General features: G+C 43.0%; 1 long non-coding RNA gene across 1 annotated transcript; it reads left to right on the forward strand.

Annotated features, from left to right (window-relative positions):
* The first annotated feature begins 905 nt into the window (after window positions 1-905).
* On the forward strand, window positions 906-16,398 carry LOC125078380 (uncharacterized). Its single transcript, XR_007120877.1, has 3 exons — window positions 906-1,079; window positions 5,396-5,475; window positions 16,206-16,398. It is a non-coding gene; the product is annotated as an uncharacterized LOC125078380 (long non-coding RNA).
* The last annotated feature ends 2,568 nt before the right edge of the window (window positions 16,399-18,966 follow it).

Raw genomic sequence — 18,966 nt, forward strand, 5'->3', positions numbered from 1 at the left:
ATGGAACGGGGAGAGACTGGAAGCTGGGAGACCAGGTGGGAGGGAGAAGCCCTGAGACAACACGGCTGACAGAAACTTGTGGGCTGTGTGACACTTTTCTCTCAGTGGTCAGTGGCCTGGGTGGAGACAGAGGAATCGCTGCTGGGAATGAATTAAAGTATAAACAGTATGCAAATGTGGTTTAGGTTTTACTCTAACTCCCTTATAAGCTCTCTTCTGTTACCTTATCTTTGGAGTTATTTTCTAAGGCACCAAAGGGATATTTGTTAAAAAAAAAAAAAAGTCAGAAGCCATCACAAATGTCCCTGTAAGTTATCAACAACGCAAGGTCTCACAGCTGTGTAACTTGAAGAGGGAGGTTAAAGGGCATTAAGTTTTGTGCGTTCGTGGGATGATGCTTGAATGTTGTGTGCGTACAGCAAACGACTTTCTCTGAAACGAGGAAACTGTGTGTTTCCCTTAAGTCTTTGCTTAAGTTTAAAATATTCCTTTTCACATGTTCTGTATCTTGACGGTAGTGGTGATTACATGATGATATTCATTTATCAAAACTTCTCAAACCCTGCATTTAAAATTGGTTACTTTAATGCCTCAAGAAAGCTGATTTTTAAAAATTGAATAAAGGTCCAATCTATCCAGAGAGGAATCCGGACAAAGAATGCATATGTGTGATTGCGCTTAGAGAAAACTGTCAAAAATGCAAACTAATCCATAGTGACAAAGCAGACCAGTGGTTGCTTCATTGAGGGTGGGGTTCTATGGAGCTCATAGTGCTATATATACACACATACATGGCACCATGAGGTCGAGAGACTTCCAGTTAAATACAGCTGAGTTTATCTCCTCCTACGGAAACATCACTAAATAGGGAGAGAGGGGGTGGTGTAGGGTTGGAGGGACTTTAAGTCTACAAAGACTGAGAAAATTGGAAAGGAGATGTGAAAAAATGAGAAGTTTCAGGAAAAAATTTTGAAAGGTGGAAAATGAGTGGAGGAGCAAAAGGTGAGTTCGAGCAGAGGTGGCTGCTACTGAGAGTCCTAGAGGATGCAGGACTTGGGGTGATACTGGGTACACAGAAGGTAAGTGAGGTGCAGGGATTGGTTGAAGTTTTTATGTATATATTCAAGCCAAAGGTTTTCTTCCCCATTCTTTGAAGTCTTTGGAGCTACCTTCCACAGGCAGCCAGGAAGCGTGTTGCATGGAGATAATGAGCAAGAGAGACCCTGTCAGACTCAGGGACATAGACATATACAAATGAGGTGGGGTTGGGTTAATGGTAGGAGACTGAAACATGAAGTGGGATCCCCAGACTTCTTTCTTAGATCTCCTCCCACCAAGACCCTTCTTCCAGGCATATGTCCCCTGGGCAGGAGACTAAAGACAAAACACCTCCACATACTGACATTTGAAGGATCCAGTAGGGGAAAACACTAAAGGAAATTCCAGCTGACAGCTGTGCCAAAGGCCTAGAACATATTTAGCCTAGATAGAGCAGGAGAACTTGAGATTTCTGAGGGAGAGATTGCCAGGAAAAAAAAAAAAAAGGAGCAGAGAGATTATTTGATATGTTTTAGTGTCTGGAAAATAATAACAATAGGTGTTTGACAAGTCCAATCAAGCATTTGAATAGATTCCTAGGAAACTTTGCAACTGAAAATAACAAAATGATTGTTAATTCCTAGAAAAACAAAAAGTTGTTCAAGAAAGGAAACAATCATAGTAATTGCCTGCCTCATCAGTATACTTGCATGCTTTTTTCTAATATAAAAAGGGACTGATGATTTAACCCGAAGTTGGAAGGATGGGGGGAGAGTAAGTAAGATCAGAAGTCGTAAGAGAGAGCGCCTGGGTGGCTCAGTGGGTTTGGCCTCTGCCTTAGGCTCAGGTCATGATCCCAGAGTCCTGGGATCGAGCCCCGCATCAGGCTCTCTGCTCAGTGGGGAGTCTGCTTCCCCCCCCCACCCGCCTGCTTCTCTACTTACTTGTGATCTTTCTCTCTCTGTTAAATAAATAAGTAAAATCTTAAAAAAAAAAAAAGTCGTAAGAGAACTAAGTTCTCACTGACTTGAACAAGAAATTGATTTATGTTAAAAGTGTTATTTCACATTAGTGAGAGAGAAAAATCTATTTAATAAAGCATCAGAATTTCCAAATGTAATCTGTTAAAAATAATATTAAAAATTATATGTATTAATATAAAATCCAGATTTAAATGAATTAATAAACATTAAAAAATAAGGGTTCTTAAAGTAAGTTTGGAGTAGGAAGCAGGAGGCAAACTGCAAAAGCCATAAAGGCAAATGATGGACAGATTTGACCTTGAAACAACAAAGAATATAGATGTGAGTGACAAGGATCACCACAAATTAAGTTAAACAGAAGCAACAAACCTGGAAGAAAATAGGCACAACATATTTAAGAGAGAAAGGATTAATGCTGTCTATCTACATATATAATTTCCAGTAGTTCTCTGTTCTTTTTTTGAATCTATTTGATTAGTCAGTTCGTAAATACCTTTTTTGTTTTGTTTTGTTTTCAGAGATAGAATTTAGTGATTCATTAGTTGTATATAATGCCCAGTGCTCATTCCATCATGTGCTGTCCTTAATGCCCATCACCTAATTATCCCATTCCCCACTCCCTCCCCTCCAGCAACCCTGTTTGTATCCTAGGGTTAAGAGTCTCTTAGGGTTTGTCTCCCTCTCTGATTTCATCATACTTTATTTTTCCCTCCCTTCCCTGATGATCCTCTGTTTTGTTTCTCAAATTCCAGATATGAATGAAATCATATGTAAAATATCTTGCTTCTTAATTATACTTTTGATGTTCTCATTTCTTTTTGTTGTTGTTGTTGTTAAAGATTTTATTTATTTATCTGACAGAGAGAGGGAGAGACAGCGAGAGAGGGAACACAAGTTTGGGGAGTGGGAGAGGGAGAAGCAGGCTTCACGGCAAGCAGGGAGCCCAATGCAGGACTCGATCCCAGGACCCTGAGATCATGACCTGAGCCGAAGGCAGATGCTTAATGACTGAGTCACCCAGGTACCCAATGTTCTCATTTCTTTAAATATATCAAAGGAAATTATTTTATATTCTGAATCTGATAGTTCTAACCCTACCTGCTGTCTCTGCAATTCTGACTCTGGTACACTTCCTTGTTTCCGCCGGTGCCCACTCATGGAAGCTCGTTTCATATCCATGGGGTTTTGATTGTGAGTTCATGTTCATTGAAACCTTATATGGGTGAACTTTATATTTTTTAGATTTTTTTAAAGATTTTATTTATTTATTTGACAGAGATCACAAATAGGTGTAGAGGCAGGCAGAGAGAGAGAGAGAGAGAGAGAGAGGAGGACGCAGGCTCCCTGCTAAGCAGAGAGCCCAATGCGGGGCTCGATCCCAGGACCCTGAGATCATGACCTGAGCTAAAGGCAGAGGCTTTAACCCACTAAGCCACCCAAGTGCCCTGGGTGAACTTTTTAAAAGATGGTTTAGGGGCGCCTGGGTGGCTCAGTGGGTTAGGCCTCTGCCTGCAGCTCGGGTCATGATCCCAGGGTCCTGGGATTGAGCCCCGCATCGGTTTCTCTGCTCGCCAGGGAGTCTGCTCCCCCGCCACGCCTGCCTGCCTCTCTGCCTACTTGTGATCTCTATCTGTCAAATCAATAAATAAAATATTAAAAAAAAAAAGATGGTTTAAAGGTGTGTTGTTTTTTTTTTCCTGGAAGTTTGCTTTTACTAACCTAAATGCCCGAGAGCATTAAGTAACCCTGAGCCACTTTGAAAAATATTTAGATATGATGAGGTGTTCTTGTGCTAGACAGGCAAGTAGGTTCTGGTTCAACCTGAGGGTTGAGCTCGCAGTTGCCTCAAGGAAGACATTTTTCCCTCCTTCACTTCCCACTACTGTGTGAGGGGCTTTCCCGTAAGTACTCCTGCAAATCTGATAATGTCACTTCCCCTGCTTAAAAAACCATAAATCTACTCATTTCTCGAGTCTTAGTTTAAACATTACTTCCTTATGATTGCCTCCTCTAACTGCCTGCCCCCAAACTAGATCAAGACCCCAGTTCATGTTCTTACAGCACCTTCTACTTTTCTCCATAGGCATTCATAACAATTGTAAATTGATTATTTGTGTAATATTTCAATGAAATAGTAAATTTCTTCATCGCTGGCTTTAACTATGATGTTGGGAACCATACCAATCACCTTTACTGTTGTATCTTCAGCATCTAACTTAGGGTCTGGTGTGTATTTGTTGAATAAATAAAAAAATAAACAAATGAACAGTTTGGGAATATTACATAGTGGAGCAAATCTAGTTTCCAGCTCCATCATGTTCTAACCCTAAAACATCTCTAAGTTTCAGTTGCTCAACGGTAAAATAGAATTGATAACACTTACCTCGTGGGATTGTTGTATGTGTTACAAATGGTATATCTAAAGAACTACAAAATGGCCCTTGGCAATGATAGATACTCATTAAGTGGTAGCTTTTATTATTATTTGCCAGCTATTCCTAAATTCTAGGGAATTCTGCCAATCCGTTATTTTCAGCATACTCATATGGCCACTTCAAATGAGTAATGTAAAGAACTTTTAGCCCACAAAGAATCACTGCATCAATATGATAATTAATGGGTTATTCAATGGGAATATCTAATGGGAATTTGGATTTCAAAATAATATACTTAAAACTCAATAATATTGCTTTCAAAAGTAAGTCAGCATGATGGTTTCATGGGTGCATATATATGTCAAAATTTATTAAGTTGTACACTTTTAAAAAAATATTTTATTTTTTTAGAGAGAGACCACATAAACAGGGAGAGAGGCAGAGGGAGAGGGAGAAGCAGGCTCCCCGCTGAGCAGGGAGCTGGATGCGGGGCTGATCCCAGGACCCTGAGATCATGACCTGAACCAAAGGCAGACTTAACCGACTGAGCCACCCAGGTTTCCCCTAAGTTGTACACTTTAGATATGTCAATTATCCCACAATAGGACTATTTTTTAAATAAAAAAATTAAGCCATCACCAATGAGTGGAATAAAATGCATGTAATAGCTCTATTATTTAGGATGGAGTTTGATTCATTTCACTGTTTTTTTAACCAAGGATCTGTCTTTTTTTTTTCTTTTTACTAAATTTAAGGACCACTTAATTGTTTCTTACATAGTCCTTTTTTTTTCATTGAGAGTTCCACTACAGTTTGACAAAGGTCAATGCCATCATTGCTGCAATTCCATGCCTCAAATGTAAGTATTTGCTGAAGGTTAATTTTGCTTTAACCATAGAAAAGGAAATTAACATCCATTTCAGAATGAACTGTTTTTAAAATATTTATATTTATAGCAATGCCCCGAAAAATATGCATAATGCCACTTTTTTTTTAAAGCTGGCATCCTTCACAGATCTGACTGATGAACTTGGGACCCTTTCTGAAGAGTAACTACTTCAGTATACAGTTAATGAAGGGTGAGTGTCCACACATTCAACCGTGTATTTCTGTTCCTGCTAAGACAGCAAGAGTAGGTATATCATTTGCTTATTAACACCTATCTAGTACAACCTAACTTTGTGTCATTGGTGTTGAAAGACCTGTGGACAAAACCCCAGGGCCTAGATCTGTAAGGTGACCAGGAACAGGTGTGGGTCAGCTAGGAGGAGATGCTTCTGTGAATTTGGTGAGAGATAGAATGTCTTGGTGTGTGTTTCCCCAAAAGCAGACCTTAAGACAAGAATGTGGGTTGCAGGTAGTTTATATAGGAAGTGATCTCAGGAAGCACAAATGAGGAAGTGGTGGAAGTGGATGGGAAAAGGAGAAATGCCAGGAAAGGGTGATGAATGAGTGAGTTCCTGCTGTGTAAAGCTGGGGCACAGTCTCACTAGGGACCGTCTGAGGAGTCACTTGAGCAAGCTCCAAAATTATCCCACCAACGGATAGCTTGAGCTGGAGTATATATATCTGCAGATTCATGTCCTCATTGTTTGAAGGATGACTTGAAAATGGGGTATTAATCACACACATACATACACACACACACACACACACACACACACACACAACAAGCTCCTGTTGGCTAGAGAAAGTCCTCAGACAGAGATACCAAAGAAATGCAACCCAATGAGATAGAAAGCTGGTTGTGCACATGGAAACTGCCCACTGTAGGAGACAGTGAGCTCAGAGATTGGATGAGGGAGTATGAGCTGGTACATCAACGTCATCTTCTACACAGAGGTTTTGGGATCTTGATGTGATAGAATAGCAACACTAGGTGTTCATGAATGTGTAGCAGCATGGTGAAAGCCACGGGTTTATAAATTCTGGAGGAGAAATTTCCCTTTACTGCTTTTTTCCCAGAGTGAAATAAAATTGAGGAAATGCACAATTAACTGGTCAATTCAGTAGACTCTTCAGTTGTTTTGTATCCTGTAGATAGGTGGTTCAGCTGTATTAGCATGATCTGGAAATCTGTTAGGAGTGCAAATTCCCAGCCCAACCCAACTCTATTGAATCAGAACCTCTGGAGGCAGGACCCAGAAATCTGTGACAAGCCCTCTAGGTAATCCTGATACACACTCAGCTTGAGGAGCTTCAACTGGAGACAACCATTTGCTGTCTGATCTTAGTTGGGCATGTAACTGGACAAATTATGTCATCTTTATGGGTCTTTTCCAATATATAAAATAAGAAGTTTGGAGTAGTATACTGGAGTTTCAAAAAAAATTTTAAACAGAGGAATACTTTCTTCCAAAGAAATTTTACTTGGAACATAAGTATATGAGACAGGAAAACAGCTCCTTTTTTAGAGAAGATGTTATTTATCTATTTGAGAGAGAGAGAGTGTGTGTGTGAGAGAGAGAGAGAAGGAGAAGGGGAATGGGCAGAAGGAGAGGGAGAAACAGAGTCTCCACTGAGCAGGAAGCCCTACATGGGGCTCAATCCCAGGACTCCTGGATCATGACCTGAGCCAAAGGCAGAGACTTAACCAACTGAGCCACCCAGGGGCACAACAAAGCTCCTTGACTGGGCTATGAGCCCAGGATCCTGACTTCTCATTCTCCCTATGGTGGCTTCCTAAGCATCACTATGGATTTTTGGGGTTCTAAGAAGTGTAGTTTGAGAACCACAGCAATAAGAAGACCTTCAAGGGGTCTCTACAATATGATCTAAGACATCAGGCAGGCTTAATCACAGTTTACCTGCTGATGATAGCTCTGAGATAGACCCGTGATCACAAACCTTGGATTCAAAGCCTGGCCAAACCCCTCCTAGTTGGGTGACCATGAGCAAGTCTCAAAGCTCCCATGGCTTCCATGGCATCCTCAATTTCTAAACTGAAGTTAATGCTAGTTCTTGTCATATCTGCCATACAGGGCTGTTGACAGGAACAAATGAAATCTTGTATGTGAATATACTTTATAAGTTACTAAGTCCTGTCTAATTGGAAGAATTATTGTGGGAGAAATTATCCTTCCAGGTAGTTTTCCTTTGTAACTGGTGCCAAAGATAAGTAGAGATAGAGAGTGTACATAATGAAATAGTCTGTAGTTTCTCCTTTATCTTCGAGGGATGCAAATGTAATTTTCCTTTTTAATTAAAACCTGTTTACCAGGAAATGTCATTTTAAATAAAATGATGCTTAAGCAGAGAGTTGAGTTACCCTGTTGACTCATTCTATAAAACTCGTAAAAATAATGTTTGGGTTAATACTATCTGAAGAGATAATTAGGGATGCCTGGGTGGCTCAGTCAGTTAAGCATCTGCCTTTAGCTCAGGTCATGCTTCAGGGTCTTGGGATCAAGCCCCGAATCAGGCTTCCTACTCAGTGGGGAGTCTGCTTCTCCCTCCCTCTGCCTGCGGCTCCCCTGCTTGTGCTCTCTCTCTCTGTCAAATAAATAAATTTTTAATAAATAAATAGATAATTAGTTCTTCTTAACAGTTTACTGCTCACATACTAATAGGGAGAGCCAATTTTGGAATATGTTGACTTAGGATTTGTAGCTGCTTGCACACTCAGAAAAATTTTAGTGCATCATTACCTCATATTTATTTGGCTTTAAAAAAATCATCAAATGGGTGTTGCAGGAGAGATTCATGCATCTACAACAGAAACGCCTGAGATACACCAGGTAGCATGTTTTATGGCTGTAGTTTGTCATCAGCAAAGTTGTGAATAATTTCTTCTTTTTTATTAACATGTAATGTATTATTTGTTTCAGGGGTATGGGTCTGTGATTTGTCAGTCTTATACAACTCACAGCACTCACCATAGCACATAACCTCCCCAATGTCCGTCACCCAGCCACCCTATCCCTACCACCCCCAACCCTTCCAGCAACCCTCAACTTGTTTCCTGAGATTAAGAGTCTCTTATGGTTTGTCTATGGAACTTTTAGATTATCTACTAGTAATGTCAAATACGATTCCTAGTGTTAGAAGGTAGTCTGATTTAAGATGTTTTATTATTATTATTATATTTTCTAAACCTCCAAGGTGACAGGTCAGGATGATATCTGAAAACTGTCATCATAAGAAACAGATTTCTGCCAATGACTCTGTAATGGCCACTTGGAAGGCTACTATCCCGTGGACCTACCAATATTTTCTAATTGTGTCTCACTTTGCACTTCCTTCACATTTTTCCCATTCCTTGGCTCTTCAGCCTTACCCTGTTGTACACCAGTCAGAACTCCCCGAGTAGGAATGGATGAGGATTTGCTTTCAGCCACCCTGTGTGGGGGTGGAGGGTCTGTCAGTATTCCTGCCTCTTCGAGCTGGAGAAGCAGCTGTGGGGCAAGGCTCCTGCACGTGTGCTCATTCACTTCTTAGACAAAGAGACAGGCAGTACTGATTACCAATCCAGCACAGAGCTGGGTGCAGTGAGAAGAGCAAACAGGATTTTGCCGGGATCCACAGGTTACTGAGGGGTGGGGAAGGCAGGAGGGGAGTTGGAAGACAAGGAGGCATGCGGAGAAGAGAGTGTTTCAAGCAGAGAAGAGTATATAGAGAGGCCCAGAAGAGAGAGCGTGGCATGATCTGAGAACGGAAGAAAGTCCACAATGGCTAAACCGTAGGGAGTCCTGTGAATAGTGAGGTGAGCCAGTGCCAGGTCAAGGGAGATCTTGTCAGCATGGGCCTCCTTCTCATCGTGTGTCTAACAGGAGGACTGGTGCTTCTCAAACTGCCTGTGGAACTAAGAGGGTTCCACCCAGGAGATTCAGAGGGTCTTGGGATATGAGGTGGGGGGAGAGAGTGGTTCTGGGCTCCAGCTTCTGCTTCAGTAAGAGTAGCTTCATTCATATCCGTTTTAATGTTGGGGATCCAATAGTGTTAGCAAATGGGGTTCCATGGATTAAAAAGTGATTGAAAACTACCAAGTCCCCTCTAGCTCTGACATCCTCGGATAGTAAGATTCTGGGCTGCTCCCCTGGAGAAGAGGCTATCCAGGTTACTAGAGGTGTGGGCGTATTGTCTCTTGAGGAGTGGCCCATTCCTTACTGAAAACACACAAGACTGTGGTGTAGGCAAAAATTTCTGGGACTTCCTGTTCACTGTTTCACAGAACTTTCCAAAACAGTCCCTGAAATTTCCACTTTCCCACGGTGACTGATGTCTCTATGTTGACAGGTCAGAGGAACTTTCCAGCAAGCCTCTTATCTGCCTTCCCAAGGAGCAAGTGCGTTGTAATTCTGAATCTCCCTCAGCTATAAGTGGCACCATAAGTACGGGTCGAATAATTTGCTTTTTCTTCCAGACGCTTATTCTTTAGACTCTGTGTCTGTAGACCAGCATCACCCATTTTAACTTCTCACTTACCTGAGTCCCCTGGGCTTGGCTTTTTGCCTCCTTGACTTCTTGCCTCCGAGTCCAGGCAGAGGCTCTGAAAGTCAACCTGTGCTCATACATCCATGGAATCTGTACCCTATCCCTGCCCAGCAAGCCTGGGGTCCCCCGCTCCTCTGAAGCAGAACAGCCTGGCCCTCTGCTCAAACCCTAGAGAAGGTGGTTACAGTTTAAAGAATCGCTTTGAATACTCGCTGGGGGGTCCTGCCCTCCCCAACCCCTCCCAGCTGGAGCCTGGAGAAGCCATCCGCTGTGAGACTCAGACTTCCTCATTCCTCCAGTCAATCTGGACTGAACAATACTTCTTAAAGTTTAATGCGCAGACAACTCACCTGGGAACCAGGCCAAAGTGGAAATCTGGTATTTGGGTCTGGGTGGGGTCAGAGAGCCTACATTTCTGAGAAGTTCCCAGGTCATGTCAGTGGTTCATGGGCTTCACTTGTAGTCGCATAATGAGACGGTATAGACTAGCAACCTCAGTCTCACCTGGACATAATGTCTGGAATGCAAATTTCCCCCCATTTGTTAGCAAGCATTTATCGAACACACTCTCTCTTTGTGGTCCTTGCTGTGCTGCTAAGATCCTTTCTTTGCTTTCAAGAACAGACTAAAAGCCTATATATTTGGGGCCTCTATACTTTATAAAATTTAATTCTCACAACGTCCTTGTAGTGTTCCTGTCTTACACCTGAGGAACCTGCATCTTAGAGAAGTTAAGAAGCTTCTCAAAGGCTGCGCTCATGGGAAACGGCAGCCCAGATCCCAGCTTACTTCTCTGGCTCTGAGCCTTCATGCTTTCTGGGATATCTCAAGCATCTCTTCCTTAATCTTCTTGTGTTGCCAAAATCCATACAGTTGGGCATCTGCCTCTGCTTCCTTGCCTAACACTTGAGTTTCTGGCTTAGGCTGAGTCCTGCTCCAAAACCCCGGCCAGCTTGACTAGTGATCACCCATCCCAGCTCTTCCCAGTCCCTCCTCACCTGCCATCTCTTAGTTGGGATTTGGCTACAGATAGTCCAGTTGCCTGGAAACACAAAGCATTGCTCCATGTTGTGAAACAGCTTCTAGGACCTAGAATGTTTCCTTTGCTCTATAACTCACCCTCATGGTGGTTGGAAGTTTCACACCCAGCATAAGCCCCTCAGAAAGTAAATAAGCTACAAAATAGACACAGTGAAGAAAGGAGAAAGTGGCACTCATTTACGCAAATTTCATTCTCTGACCTCTTAAGCCCAGGGCTGTATTCCTAATGGTCCAGGCATCCTTCTAGGGATAGATGTAGCAGCCAGTAGAGCTCATGATTTGATCTGTCCCAAACCCTGTCTCTGCTCTGCTGAGGCTCTAGGGCAAGCAGAAAGGGTGGGGTAGGGTCTGGGGGAGTTGTCTGCACGGAATGGATGTTACAAAGACCACAGAAACTCTGGCCTGTGGTCATGGCTTTGACTTCTCCTAGGGTTCCCCACTCCCTCCCCACCTGCCCCTTTGAGCTGGGCCAGCAAGGAGCTGACTTCCTATTGGCTCATTTACTCCCATTTAATTACCCCGCGCAGGGGGAGGGGTAATGTGCTATGACTTCAACTGCTTCATCTTTCTTAGAGTGGCAGAATCTAGCAAGAATTAGAAACTGAAAAGTGTCACGGTCCATTCTCACTGACCCATGCAGTGTTTCTCTCTTTGTTACTCAGTGAAACCCATTCTACCCCAAGCCACTATGACTTTTAGTGAAAAGTCTTTAACAGCATATTGTAAACCATTCCCCGTGCTCAGACGGATGCTTTCGATGATCGATGATCGTACACCAGACTTTAGGCAATCTTCTGCCGGCCCTATATCATCTTAAGTGACATCTGTTACTTGTTTACGTGTTCCTTCCCTCTGCCCACATACCCAGCCGATGGCAGTTCCTCCCCAACCCAAGCCCAAGATTGTCATGGGGTTTCTGACCCCCTGACTGCGTGTAGCTGGATCCCCTGATGCATATTCCCGGACGCTCTTCCCCTCGACACTATATGGCAGCTTTAACCACCTCCCGCAGCAGCTCTGTCAGTCACCCAAACCCCTCCTGCCCCGCCCCCAGCCAGACGAAATGTAAACATGTTCCTGGTCAGTGGTGTGGTGACTTGCGGTTTCCTTTAATTCAAAGTTCGAGTCCCCCTCAGGGTTTGCCACGGTTTCTGTGCAAGTCCCAGAACTGTTTTTTGTTTACTCTGAGCATGTGGACGGCAGACGGAGCGCGGCAGGACTAACCACAGTATCCTGCAGTCAGCACGGAGAGTTTACATGCATCTTGAAAACTTTGAGTGCTATTTGATCCAGTGCCCTAAGAAGTATGCCAAAGGAAAATTTCAAAGCTTCGCATCAATATTTTCCTTTTGGGTCTAGAAATTGTGTGGTCAAACGCCATTTTTTTTTTTTTTTTTTAAACCTCCAATGGCGACTGTGTAATTTTTGGCAATCTTCAGGCGTTCTTTGTTGCAAATTCTTTTGAAACCAGTGGCAAATGCTTAGTAGTATTGAGAGTAGTGACCAAAAACTAGTTTGGAAATTTAATAAAAGGAAAAAATGAATTAGTTAATGTTCTAAAACCTGACTTAGCTGTATTTTTACCTTAAGTCTACATGTTCTTTCTTGCCTTAGAAAGTTTTAAATGATCTTAGCATAGGTTATGTCTGATTACAAACTTGACATGCGGACAGTGAAAGCCCATTTTGTTGTTGGAAAATACAAGCAGACAGCATGTGCCTGGCACTCTATCTGAGGTTACTGCCACAACTTGGAAGATGCTCTAGGACACTAAACATTTTTTTTTTTTATCATTTATCAGTTATTCATTCATTCAACTCATATATATCTAGTGCTTACTATGTGACAAAAATTGTTCTGGATTTTAGATCTTAAAATGATGAAAAAGATAGATAGCATTTCTGCCTCCAAGGAGCTCATATCCTAGTGGGGGCTCGAATGTTTTTTAATTAAGTAAATGAATGAATGTGGGTGCAGTGAGGGCGGAGGCTGGGGTTGGACTGGATGGTGTTCAGGGCACCTAGCAATCCTGGTAGTGCCCGAGGGCTTAGATAGAGCCAGGGGGAGGTTGGTGCCAGGTGTGAACCAGCGTTGTGACCTCGCCCATCCTCTCCCTACTCATAGACCCTGTAAGAAGTCCTGCCCCATATTCAGGTGCTTGGGAAGTCAGTGCAGCCTGCACCTCTATTTTTTCTTCTCCACCCACTTGCTCCTTACTGTTGGCTCTAGTGACAGCCTTCCTCCCTGTTGGCTTGTTCCCACTCTCTGCCAGCTTCCTCTGGATTGATGGTTTTGGGCCTGGATGTTGGTTCTGCTCCTTGCCTTGCTTCCTAGTTTCTCTCCTCAGATTCCTACTTATCTCCATATCCCAAACTATGGGCCAGCTCTACCTCAATCTGAGCCTAGCTCTAGTTTCTAAGTTGGAGCCTTAGACACCCACTGACCTAGCTGGCAAATGGGACCTCAGGGATTTGGAGCATAGCAGCAGGAATTTCAGACAGGGCTGGTGCTCAAAACCAGGCAGGCAACAAGGTTGGGGGTGCAGAATTTATCTAGTTCAGATGAGGATCATGATTGGGGGAAGAGACTGGAGGGAGAAGGTCAAGTGGTTAGGGATTTGGGGTAGGCTCTCTTTGTGACAGAGTAACTGAAGTGCAAAGCAAAGAGTTAAGGAAATTTCCAGTCTTACAGAAAGTCAAGCATGTTCCTGACAGAGGGTTAGGGATGAGCCTGTAATGTGGTGGGCACAGACTCTATATCTGGGGGTCAGAAACATGGATCTGCAGTAGGGTTAGGGGCGAGACTCATAGAGAATATGGGTTCAAAGAGCAGACTTTGAGAGAAGACAGAAGAGGGTATGAATCCCAATTCTGCTACTTACTAACTCTGTGACCTTGGGCAAATTGCCTCACCCCTGAGCCCTAGTCTCCTTACTTGTAAAATGGGCTTGGTAGCAGCTACTTCACCTGGATGTGCTGAGGATTAAATGATGACTTTGGGAGGACTTTGAGGCTTCTTCAAAAAGAAGACAAGTCTTTGAGCAGCCAGGGCTCTCCATGAGGCCCAAGGGGTGAGGGGGTGACGGTCAGCAGCCCAGCACTGGTGCGGCCGGACACAGTAGTCATTCAGGTTTGGCAGCTCGGGAGCAATAATATCCAGGGGTTGTGCTTGCCCCCTAGGTCTGGGGGAGTGGTTGGGCGTTGGCTCATTCGACTCTGCCACATGCTCATGTGTGTATAGTTCTTGTACTTGCCGTGGCTGTGCCAGGAGCTCATCACCTCTGAGTCCTGAGTCAGGGCATTTCCTTCCTTCAAGCTCAAGCAGTGGTGACCAAAAATTGAAAGAAAAAAAAAAAACCCATATAGATAGATAGATATAGATAGATATAGATATAGATATAGATCTATCTCCCCTGTTGCTGAGTCCATTTCACATACCAACTTTGGACTTAACCTTTCATTCTTCTGCTCAGAAATCTTTCATCACTCCTTATTTTTTTTTAAAGATTTTATTTATTTATTTGACAGAAAGAGACGGTGAGAGAGGGAACACAAGCAGGGGGAGAGGGAGAGGGAGAGGGAGAAGCAGGCTCCCCACTGACCAGGGAGCCCAACACGGGGCTCAATCTCAGGACCCTGTGATCATGACCTGAGCCGAAGGAAGATGCTTCACAACTGAGCCACCCAGGTGCTCCTGCTCCTTATTTTTAACTGCATCATTTGCTTAATTTTCTGGGCTTTTTATAGTCTGATTTCAAGTTATTAGCCACTCAGCTCCCTTGCTTCCTAACATCCCCTTCTCTGTCCTACCCAGGCCTGTGCCTTTCAGTTACAGATTCTTCTTCCCTTTGGAAGCTCCACCTCCACTTACTCTGTTGTTTTTCCTCTCTTAACATCCGACTCTTTCTTCCACGTGGCTCAGGTCTCACCTTACCCTTGAAGCCCTGTTTGACCCTTGGAATGCTTACAGATCTTCATATCCCTGAATATGGAGAGGAATGTTTACAATATGTCAAATTTCACAAACTCTTAAGAGGCCATTGACGGAAGATGCACCATCATTTTATGTACCATTAAGACCCTTCTAATAAAACTGGCAACCATGGAATGTAAGATACATCCTTATTTTGGAAAGGTTCAGCTATGAAAAGGTTTGCCTTGGGCTTGGTGAAATGTCACAGTTATTTATTTGGTCATAGTTCCGATGGACATTACCACTGTTTTATAATCACCTGTTTATTTTCTGACTCCTCCACTAGAATGTGTACTTCATGAGGACAGATTTCACACCTGGCTCATTCGCTGTTGCAGCCCTAACCATCCAGAACACTGGTCCTCAAGAAATGACTGAAAAAACAGACTCCTAACCTGAATGGAAAGTTCCTCGAAGGCAGGGATTATGTATTACATGCTTATATATAGTTATTTTTTATTTTTTTTTAAAAGATTTTATTTATTTATTTGATAGAGAGAGAGATCACAAGTAGGCAGAGAGGCAGGCAGAGAGGCAGGCAGAGAGAGAGGGAGAAGCAGGCTCCCTGCAGAGCAGAGAGCCCGATGCAGGCCTTGATCCCAGGACTCTGAGATCATGACCTGAGCCAAAGGCAGAGGCTTAACCCACTGAGCCACCCAGGCGCCCATGTATAGTTATTTTTAAAATTAACATGTAACATACTTATCGTAAAGTGCACTAATCTTAAGGGTTCAGACTAAAGTCTTTTTTTTTTTTTAAGAAAAATTTTTCCCAAGATTTTATTTATTTATTTGACAGGGAGAGACACGAGAGATGGAACACAAGCAGAGAGAGAGGGAGAAGCAGGCTGAGCAGGGAGCCTGATGTGGGGCTCGATCCCAGGACCCTGAGATCACGACCTGAGCTAAAGGCAGGCGCCCCTGAAGTCTTTTTATCTATGTATATCCCTACATTGGAATCACTGAAATTAGGATATAGAGCATCTTCCTATAGGACTTTTCCCAGTGCTGAGGAAATTGGAGACATCCATCAGTATTTATCTATACTCACTGACTGGTGAAATGGTCTCCAGCTACACTGTATATAGCTCAGTTTCAATTCACTCCTGTTTATCCCCATTCAGTGGTTCTCAAATACTCTCCTGCATCAGAATCACCTACAAGGCTTGTAGAAACACAGATTACTGGGCCCCACCCCTGGACTTCCTGATTTACAAGGTCTGTGGTAGAGCCTGAGAGTTTGCTTTTCAAACAAGATATGTTAATGTGTATGGTTATGTTAGTGAGGTGGGGAGGGAGGGTCTTCCCAAGAGTATTAAATGTCTCATTCTAATCAGGGGTTCTTTCCCTTTTCTTTCCAACAGACAGCCTCGATGGTGTGGTAAAGCCCATGTACTCCTCAGAAGAATATTTCTCAGTGGAATAAAATAGAATACCTAGGACTACAAAGAAAACCAATTATCTTAAAATGGATTGTTCAAACTATTTTAAAGTTATTTTATTTTGTCTTTAAAGATTTTATTTATTTATTTGACAGACAGAGATCACAAGTAGACAGAGAGGCAGAGAGAGAGAGAGAGGAGGAAGCAGGCTCCCCGCTGAGCAGAGAGCCCAATGCGGGACTTGATCCCAAGACACTGGGATCATGACCTGAGGCGAAGGCAGAGGCTTTAACCCACTGAACCACCCAGGTACCCCTTAAAGTTATTTTATAATTGTAACATTTACAGTATCTGCATGTCATCTGTATTGTGATATGAAAAGTTTGTGGTTTCCATCGGCGGTAAGCTCACACACCTACTGGTAACACTGCTGTGGTCGCTGCTTACATTTATAACCGGAAGAAATGACAAATTGCCGGTAGAAGTTAGTGAAAATAAAGAGCCTAGGTTAGGAATCCTTGCACTGGTGCAGTCTGAAATGAGATGCTCTACTTCTGGCCCTGGCTGGAGTTTCAAAGAATTCAAGTCTCTGTCTTTCATTGTTATTAACTAAATGCCTTCTATGTGGAGACATGTGATGGATGCTTGATATTCAGAGAGGACTAAGACACCTTCTCTTCCTTTACTCACCTTCACTTCCTTTACTCAATCTCCCATTCGAGGAAGGGAAGATCGAAATAGAAACTGATAATTAAAGTAGAGTGTGCCATATGCAGAAAGGGAAGTACGCACAAAGCACAGAAGAAAAGAATGGAATGACACTTGCAGGAGCACGAGACAAGGGGGTGAGAGCTCTGCTGACTAGAACTCAGTTGAATGGAAGATGTGGCACTAGACTGTGACACTGGTGGTCCCCAGCGACACATGCCTCAGGGTCCCCCATATTGACTCTGAACTTGGCCACGAAACTTGCTTTGGCCAAAGGCACAATAGCCAGCTTGGCACGAACGTTTGCACCTTGGGTCTTGCCTCTTGTCATGCCTGGGTTTCAGCAGCCGTGGAAGGAGTCCGTACTTGATTGCCGAATGCAGGGAGGTCACGTGGACCACAGCCCTGGAGGATGAGGGGCCATCTCCGATGTTCCAGCCTCAGCTGAGCACTTGGCTGAATGCAGTGGCATAAGGAGCCTCAGCCAGTGAGTGAGAAGCAGCAGAACCACCAACACACAGAATCAGGAGAAGTAATAAATTGTTGTTTTCAACACTGTGTTTTAGAGTGGTTTGCTACCCACCAAACAGTTGTTTTCATTTCTTTACATTTTTTTACTCTTCTATCTGGTTTTTTAAAATGCAGAGGGTAAAACACCCTGTGAAATAAGCCAATGCAGAAATTCTTCTGCAAACAAATGAGCATGATTCCCAGAGAAGCTTCCCGTGTTCCATACACTTAAATCTTTGAAGATCTATGGCTAGAAAATGGTTATAATTATGACTCTAGTAAACTGAAATCTCTGATCTTCAGAGAATGATTACTTTAAAATCATAAAATCATTCCTAAAACCTGGAATTTTCAGCTGGAAGAGATCTTGAAATCTATGTGCACTAACCACTTAACTACATTTTATTTTTAAGTTTACTTATCTTTTTTAGTAATCTCTACACCCAGCGTGGGGCTCAAACTCATGACTCTGAGGTCAAGAGTCCCATGCTCTTCTGACTAAGCCAACCAGGTCCCCAACCTCTTAATTTTAGAGAAAAGGACACCAAGGCATGAGAGGTTAAAGCTACAGTGTATTTTGCTAGTAGGGTCCAAAAGGGAAACCAAATCTTCTGACTTCTGATACAGTGTCATCTAATAAGTCAGAAATAGCATTTTGTAGATTATCATTTCCATTATTTTATTTTTGCAACAGGCAAAGTAGATATTTTTATCCTTTCTAATTTTGTGAGTGAGTTACATTAGAAAACACCTGCTTATATCACAAAACTCATAAAACCAGGACTAGACTGTGGGTCTTATGTCCCCTGGGCCAGGGAACATAGTTTTCATTATATCGGGCTGCCTGTGATGTCAGCATAAAAAACAAGGAAATAAACTAATACCCCTTTGAAAGAGAATCAGCAGTGGACACTAATCTGGTTCATCTCTGAATTTCTCGTAGCGTGTACCATGTACATAATGTGTCACTCAATAAATATTTGTAATATGGAATGAATACATGAATGAATAACTGAATAAATAAGGGATAGAACAAGATTATGTTTTATTTTTACCAGGCATTCCATTCTTGAAGTGTATGGTTAATCAAGATTCCTCTGTGCCTAGGGGCGCCTGGGTGGCTCAGTGGGTTAAAGCCTCTGCCTTCGGCTCAGGTCATGATCCCAGGGTCCTGGGATCGAGCCCCGCATCGGGCTCTCTGCTCAGTGGGGAGCCTGCTTCCTCCTCTCTCTCTGCCTGCCTCTCTGCCTACTTGTGATCTCTGTCTAATAAATAAATAAACAAAATCTTTAAAAAAAAAAAAAAAAGATTCCTCTGTGCCTGAAAAAGGAATAGGGGATAAAAATGCCACTCAGGGGGCACCTGGATCAGCTCAGGTCATGATCTCAGGGTCCTGGGATTGAGCCCCACATCGGGTTCTCTGCTCAGCAGGGAGCCTCCTTCCTCCTCCCTCTGCCTGCCTCTCTGCCTACTTGTGATCTCTCTTTCTGTCAAATAAATAAATAAAATTTTAAAAAAATGCCAC

This window comes from Lutra lutra, chromosome 10, assembly GCF_902655055.1.
Source record: "Lutra lutra chromosome 10, mLutLut1.2, whole genome shotgun sequence".
Classification (NCBI taxonomy): domain Eukaryota; kingdom Metazoa; phylum Chordata; class Mammalia; order Carnivora; family Mustelidae; genus Lutra; species Lutra lutra.